Source organism: Adiantum capillus-veneris, chromosome 17, assembly GCF_014529385.1.
Source record: "Adiantum capillus-veneris isolate H3 chromosome 17, ASM1452938v2, whole genome shotgun sequence".
Lineage (NCBI taxonomy): Eukaryota > Viridiplantae > Streptophyta > Polypodiopsida > Polypodiales > Pteridaceae > Adiantum > Adiantum capillus-veneris.
In genome coordinates this window covers 46,204,627-46,212,571 of record NC_140947.1, presented here as the reverse complement: position 1 = coordinate 46,212,571, position 7,945 = coordinate 46,204,627, and the positions used below count along the sequence as shown (strand labels likewise).

General features: G+C 41.4%; 1 pseudogene; it reads right to left on the bottom strand.

Moving 5' to 3' along the window:
* Nucleotides 1–1,785: 1,785 nt before the first annotated feature.
* Nucleotides 1,786–2,319, bottom strand: LOC147437165 (uncharacterized; annotated as a pseudogene).
* Nucleotides 2,320–7,945: the final 5,626 nt, after the last annotated feature.

Here is a 7,945-nt window from a genome sequence, read left to right as displayed (position 1 = left end):
TCTGTATTGACCCATGTCTTAGCGGTAGTCGTCAACGTTGCTATGTGTTACGTCTCAAGATTTTCTTTATAAGTCACGCTTGGTTCATTAGATGGCTCACTACGGCTAAGACATGGGTCAATACCAAGCGAGTCAGTGGCTTATGGAATTGGATAGTTATACCACTCGCTCGGTAATGACCCATGTCTTTGTAGCAGTCGTCAACGTTGCTATGTGTTACATCTCAAGCTTTTCTTTATAAGTCACTCTTGTTTCATTAGATGGTTCACTACCTCTAAGACATGGGTCAATACCAAGCGAGTCAGTGGCTTATGGAATTTGATAGGTGTCCCAATTGCTCGGTATTGACTCATGTGTTTGTGGCAATGAGAGCCCGCTGAAATATCTAAAGTCTAATCTTTGCCATTGATTCATGTGAGGCACGCTATCTTGCTTCTGCCCGCTGATGTTCAGAACAAAATATACGTAGCAGATCCGCCGATCTCGCCTATGATGTAGAACAATGGAGTTTCCTTTTTGGCTCTGTTGGGCTGGTTTAGTAGAGTCAATTTTGATGTAGCGCGTTTTCTGGTCATTGCATACAATCAATCGTGAGTTTCTTCTTGCCTTGTAAAAACCATGTCGGATTTAGGATCTTTCTCCTCATCTTTGATGGTTTTGGTGTAGTGATCATTGGAGTATGTTTTTATTTGACCTTGAAGATAAGATTGTCTACTACGAAAACTCTGGGAAAAGCAGGTTGTTTCATGGTTGTGTAAAAATGTAAGGCACATCTGGATACATTTGGAAGTAGTATCTCTTTGTAATGTGTTACTGACTAAAGTGGTTACGTATGTAGTGCCGCAAAAACAATTGTATGCTATGTAGAGCATGTTTTGTTAGAACATGATCTAGGGACTACCATCCGACACAAATGGATCATCGTGCCCATGCAGGTCGATGACTATAGATGTGGTTGGCGAACTTGTTTGAATGCCTTGTTGCTCCTCAGTCAAATTTTGGATGTACCAAACGTAAGTAATCGTGTTGTTTCATTATTTGTTTACTGCAATGTTTGTATTAAAAGAAGAAACATCTTTACTTACTTTCTTATTATCACTCTTCTACAGGAACTTCAATTACATAACTACACCCCCAACGATGTGTGAAATTTTTTTGTGATGGCCATCCAACATATTACAATCTCAATAAACAGAAGTACAAGAGAGGAAGGGGCGAGAGCTTAGGAGTTCAAACAAGCTCGCATTGATGAATGATGCAGCGCTATCATCAGACTCAAGAGGAGGTTCGAAATATGCAAGAAGCAATCAATCAATATTATGCGGACACCGCAGAAGTAGAGGAATGGGCTACACATCAGCGGCAAGAGAAACAATAGAGGGAAGCTTCACATGTGCAAGATCCATGGGAAGCCATGGAAGAGGCCCATGATTTTGAATGACGCGAAAGGATGCCCGAGACCAGTGTCCCCCGAGGGAGAAGAAGTAGTAATCGGGGAAGAGGGTAGGGGAGCAGTGGCAACAACCAGGGGAGAGGGCATGGGACCAGTGGCACCAACCGAGGGAGAGGATAGGGGAGCATTAGCAGGGGAAGGGAGCAATAACTACCTCTCTTTGTATAAATCTTGACAGAAACAACACAATTTGTAAATTTTTGAGACAAAAAAAAGTTTACATTTTTTAAACATTGTTTGAGCGGCACAAAATGTCTCTATATTAGTCATTTTGAAGAGTACATCACGGTTTGCATGGCATCAAAGCTCATTGCGTGCACAATGTATGTGACCTAGCTTCCGATGGAAGCAATTAAGTGAAGTGTATTTGAGAGGGACTCCTTGCACAATGTTGTTTTCTCCTTGTGTCTTGGAATCCAAGAAGAAGACAAAGTTAGATTCTATGTCTCAATTTATTAAAGACAATCAAAATTCATCCATTTAGTAAGCACCTTTCTATTGTTGAGAGTGAATGCATACAATTTCGGCAAAAGTGGAAGTTCTTCACATGTAAGATCTACCCTGAGCTGTGCAAGAGTTTTGCTTGACATTGTCTCCATCACAGTAAGTAGGTTGTCTCGAAAGTAGAGATCCATTGATAAAGGATTGTTCTCTAGGCTAGACTCTGTATCTTGGTTGAGTGGAATAAGCTGCCCACTCAGAAGATGATATCTAAAATAGTAAAATGACACTATATTTTGAGAGCTTATAATAAACTTGCAAATTATGGACTTCTTTTGCAAAATACATATTTTTCCCTATGACTGTTTTCTATCCCAATTATCATCTAAAAAGTCCAAACAGCTCTCATACTTGCAAATGAACATTGTTGCGGTAGTTCTTATTTGCTCATCGAAGAAGAAATCTAAAAACACTTAAAGAGGCATAAATAGTGTGAGCCAAACTATTTTTGTGGCAATTGAATACTTGAGGGACTTTTGTATATCCTGAAACAACCTATTCCTAAAGTTTTCACTAGTTTGCAAAGCTGACAAAGACCAATCCTTTGCTGTCAAAGGATGGAAGTGACAAAGGAGCTACACGACCCCAACCAAAGGAAGTTCTCGGTTCCAAATATGACATATCATAAAAGAATATTCCATTATCTACAAGTTCCTTGTGTTCTCTTCCTCGATACATTTTCTCACCCAATAAATGCATGGAAAGCATAAAAAATCCCAACTATGCTCTCAACTGGTTGCCAGTCGGTCCTATTTGATGGATAAATATCTGAAACATACCAAAGATGATATCCACCACTTAACCTTCGAATATAATCATGCACTAAGTGAGATGCTCAAAATAACTTACAGTTGGGTCGATGCGGTGGAAAACTTGGAGGAGATGTTTGCAACCTTAAGTCTGCATGCTGGAAAGCATGTTGTGTGAGGACCTCTTTCACCCGCTTGCATGTCTTCTCTATGGCACCTACACGTTGTGCATGAGTATTTTCACTTGGGTTGACTACCACTACATCAATTGAATCTCATTCTGCATTTTGAAAGAATACATCTTTGCAAATTCAATTATCAAGTTTCTCACATACTTGTTGTGTATGAGTATTTTCACTTGGATTGACTACCACTACATCAAATGAATCTCATTCTGTGGTTTGAAAGACTAGTTCTCTGCAAATTTAATAATCAATACAACATCGTTGGGAAAATTATGCAATTAATCCTTCAATTATGTTTGCCCTACTAGTGAAAGACAAAGCTTTTCTCAATGAAACTTTGGAGATTATCTAAAGATAAGCTAAGAAAAGTAGTGCTTGTTGTTCATTGCACATTCAAGTCCTTTCTTTCAATCTCTTTTCCACCATCAACCTTCCTAGTATCAACATCCATGAAGACCTTCACAAACACCTCCGTGCAATCCACCATGAAACCTCATCCATGTATAATATCAATTTGGTTACCCCACATTTGGAACACTCTCCAAACATGCACTTCTTTACATGATACTCACTATTAGCAAGCTTTAGGCATGATATGGATTCCCCTGGAGTGGTGACATACAAATATATTCAATTGTGTTTTCTAGTGTATTGGCGTGTTGTGGAAGAGCTAGGCTATAGAGAGGTAATTTTAGTGTGTGTTGGGTGTGTTTCCCTTTTCCCCTTTCCATCTATTGGTGCCCCCATTGAGGAGCAGTTTGATTACTCCAGTTTGAAATTGAAGCGGTGATTTTGCCAATATCAGAGATGCGAGTTTTGAAGAGCAGGTTCTCCTAGAGATGGCATGGTACAATTTTCCCATTTTTAATGGGGTCAAAGATGCAGAGACCTGGATTCAAGAGCATGGGTTGTTTCTGCTAGAGAGTAGTGTGTTGAGGGAAGAAGTTGCGGTGCCAGTTTTCTTGCTCTTGGTTCATGTAAAAGCGAAGAGATGGATTGATGGTCTACCTAAAGAAGAAAAGATTGATGAAGCCTTGGAAGCCGTTTTTTGGATTTTTGTGGATATGCAACTGGATAAAGTGAAGCATAAATTGGACGTGTTAAAACAGATCTTGAAAGAGGACTTTTAAGCATTCAAATGGGAGTTTGAAGCCCTTTGGGAAAAGCTAGTCAAGGTAACTCTTGCTGAAAATGTTGGTTTTCCTGAATTGACCAAGTTTATGGACTTCTTGCATGAGGAAGTGCGAGACAAAGCGGAGGTGGATGACTCAATGTCATATGAAAAAGAGGTGGCTCTAGTGAAAGGGCAGATGAAGAAGATACTGAAGAAGCAGCAGTCAAGGCAGGGTTTGCCAAGTGCTGTAATGCCCCAACAGGTTGATGTGGTGGAAATGAAGCCAAAAGTGATGCAAAGGGAGGTGCTTGTGTGAGAAGAACCAAGGTTCTTGTGATTACAAAGGGATAGTAAGGTTTGATGCCGAGAATCCCAGTTAGAGTGGCTCTGGTTGTAGATGAAGTGAAGGTGGTTCCATCTCGGGCAAGGGATGCACTGTCAAGTCAAGGTATGGTTGTTTAGACTCCTTTGAAGGGTCCTAGAAAGAAGAGGGTGCGGTTTGCACATGAAGTTTAGCCGGTAAAGCTTGATGAGGATATTTGAGAGCTCGAGACATAGGATGAGATTGCGTCAAGATTGAGTCGAGAGGATGAAGATACCAGTTGTGAAATGGAGTCATATCCATCTAGATATGAAGAGTATGATCTTTTGCATGTGCATGGAGAGGCGGTAAATATATGTGAAGAGCAGAGAGTAGTGCAAGCCACTATGCTAGATGGAGACCAGGTGGAGGAGTCCAAACCTACCAATGGAGATATGTAGGTAAAATTGGTATGTGGGGCTATGGTAATGGCTATATTGGTGAAGATTGTAGTGGAGTGCCATGACGGTGCAACAAGTGCAAAATGTTTCCAAAAGAGACAAGGTAGCCTTGCCTATGGAAGAAGACAAGGGTGGGTCAGGTTCGTACCATGAGAATGATGATGTGTTTGGTGATGCTTGGTATGAAGTGGATGTTTGCCAAGGGCTGCTTAGATTGATGAAGGTGTGCCAGGGGCCATTTATGTATGTGGTTGGTTATATGCATTGGTAGAGAATTATAGGATGCGGTTACAAGTGGATGGACGAGATCAATGCAAGGTATTTAATCAAAGTGGTCCAGTGGAGGACAGGCTCTGCAGAGCATGGGGCAACCCACTTGAGGTTTGACAGTAGGCTCGAATAAGATAGTGTGTATACAGTTTTGGTTTTCTCACAGTGTTTGCAAAGTTTTTCATTTTGTAGAAGAATTAAGCAGGTTTGTGGTTTAGCATAATTGTTCAACAAGGGGGTTGGGAAACGACGGTCCCAGCCAAAGTGTGTCGACTATAGAAGATGGCACAAGTAGGTATGTATAGTTTAGCATGCATGGGTGACGAAGCATGTGTGAAGTGCAAGTTTTCCAAGGGCGACTGAAGTGTATGGCTGAAGTGCTTAAATAGTGGAGCATGTCGGTCTTTAAGGATCGGCAATCGGAGTCCCGATTGCCAAGATACAGGCCTTTGAAGTTTTAGCAGGGGCCGGTTCTGAGTCGTTTTGGTCCCATTGGAGAGTGTGCCATCTAAAGTGTTTTGAAGCTTACCAAGGTTTGGAGAGGTAGTGGATAACGTATGGAGCTACCCGCAAGTGACATTATGCCAATCTGAGCTATGGGTCCAAAGTTATAGCAGTTTGAAATTGGAAAGTGGTAGTGGTTGTGTAGGATCTGATATTTTTTTATCAACTTGACACGCGTAGCTCGAGGCCATACGGAGGTCAAAAATTGTGCTAGGCGTGGGCCTCTTAGGGCATCAAAGGGAAGCGTGTTCCTTGGGAGCCCTCTCATGGGCGGCTATGGTTGCGGCGTTTTTGGGCATTGCCGGTGGAAACTCTTGCAAATTTTGGCGGCGGTGATTGGTGGCTGATGGTGGTGCTGCTATACGACAATGATGATGTGGAATTTGGTAGGGACGGGTCATGTGCCTTAAGGGCCAAATGTTTGTTGAGGAGTAATGGGGAAGCATCGACAAAATCGTCGGGGCTCTTATAGGGGTTGGTCATGCGGTGACTTGGAGCTCTAAGTGGTCGGAGGATAGCAACATAGGGTGTTTCCTATTTAGAAATGTGAAAAGTTGCCAAGGTGTCCCCAACATGAAGTATGTACTAAAAGATCTCAAGTGAGGCTGCACGAGCAGTGATACACAAAAGTTTTTCTTTTTTGGTTTTGCCACCTCTTATAAGAGGAGTTTTCTCAAAATGTAAAGGGCCTTTTTGCCGATTGGGGATTTTTTTCCATTGTGCTTTGCTGAGGAAGCCTTGAGCCGGATGGTGTCAATGCAGAGCCGGAGGGCTATCGGGATCGTGATTGTGCTCGTTGATATGTGTGCCGACGGAAAGAGAGAGATGTTGTGTGTGTTGAAGGCTATAAATTGAGTAGTTCAGAGTGAGTGGGTTTGTTTGTGGTGTTGCAGTGAGTGTGTGTGTAGGTTTGTGTGCAAACGATGTTGGAGTTGTGAATGTGTTTTCTAGTAGTGGATTGGGGTGTTGTGGAAGACGTGGGCTATAGAGAGACAATTTTTATGTGTGCTAGGTGTGTTACCCTTTCCCCATTTCCATCATCATTATTATGCAAAAGAGTACCAAAATCAAGTCTAGGGAGGAAACTTTGGTACTATCGACATTGCAGTAGAGTGAAAAGACTTTGACTAACTGGTAATGTATGGATCCACTACCTTTCACAAAAGAGAACCAAATTTAGCTGTGGCACTATATGGAACCCTCTATACTTATAGCACTAGTGGCACACCTCACAAATAGTGATTGCAAGGATAGTAGATTACTTGAACCTCATCCAAAAAATACATCAATTGTTTCACCATACATTTTTCTTTGATTCTATGCTTACATATGTCCTTCTTGTTGGGTGAAACTGGAGTTTCTGATGTAAAAATGTATATATGAGGCCCTTGTTTTGGATGCAACAGGCGTAAATCAACAAAAATTTTGTCTTTGAAAAAGAGAGCTGGTTATGGGTATGGAGAATCAGAGAGAGAGAGAGAGAGAGAGAGAGAGAGAGAGAGAGAGAGAGAGAGAGAGAGAGAGAGAGAGAGAGAGAGAGAGAGAGATTTTATTATCATGATTGAAGTACCTTGGTCTTGATTTTTCGGCCAATCACAAGTGGCATGAATGTGATGTGCATTGTTTGGAAGCCGGAAAGGGAGCATACATGCATTTGAGAACATGTGTAATGCGGAAAACATCAAGTGTTGGGTTCTCAAGAAGTACCTTCTTGACACATTGGTGACACCGGTTCTTCTTTATGGAGTTGAAGTGTTAGACGGGAGAATCTCAAAGTTTACTTGGAAAGAGTTTGAGAATGTCCACAAGCATTTTCTTACAAACTTTTTCCAAGTTAGGACACAAACACCATATATGCTCCAACTTCTTGAGTTATGACCTCTTCCAATTTAGGTAATGAGCATGGAAATGGTTGTGGAATACATGATAAAGATGTGTTAAAACCCCTCACATAAACTTCCCACAATTGCATGAGAAGAAAACAAAAAAGTTCAAAAGACGCATAAAAGCAAGATCTTGAGCATGGGATGCAAGATATAGAGAAGTGATTTGGAAGATGGGATGCATTACACTTGCTACATGATGCCTCAATAGACTCCCAAGTGAATGAAGTTTTTTTACAATGCCAATGTTTAATGGCTTGGGAGAATTCTGGTGGGTCACGCTTCATATATTACACCACCCATATTGCCCCAAACTACAAAACCATGTTCTTTAATGAAAGAGGAAACCGTACTCACACTTACATGATTGAGCATATCCCCTTGTCAATGATATGCACTATCATAGCAATTTGGGTTAGCTCCCACTCTCTTTGATGCGAGATAGGGTGCTGGAGCAATGGAGAAGAGTCAAATTGATGTCTTCTACCAAGTACTTCAAAAATCCGGGGTACTTGAGGAGCCAC